We start from the raw sequence: 287 nt of genomic DNA, 5'->3' as shown, positions 1-287 counted from the left end.
ATTATTCATTGCTAGTGGCTGACTAATTACAACGGTTTCTGATATACAGTGACAGGAAAATCTATCAAGATGCATTTAGGACACTTCTGTCCCACTGACCTCTTATACTATACCATGAGGATACCTTAAGTATCCTGAGATATTTAAGTGATGGAAAGATTTACCCTTCACTCAATGCATCTCTGAAATTTGTCCCAGTACTGACTGAAAACTCTTAGCTCCATGTTGGTATAAACTCATTACAGCTCTCTATGGCATGAGGAACTCATAGCAGAGAGCTGCTCCTT

The sequence above is a fragment of the Melopsittacus undulatus genome, chromosome 3, assembly GCF_012275295.1.
Source record: "Melopsittacus undulatus isolate bMelUnd1 chromosome 3, bMelUnd1.mat.Z, whole genome shotgun sequence".
Classification (NCBI taxonomy): Eukaryota; Metazoa; Chordata; class Aves; order Psittaciformes; family Psittaculidae; genus Melopsittacus; species Melopsittacus undulatus.
Note: the sequence above shows the minus strand (reverse complement) of the source record.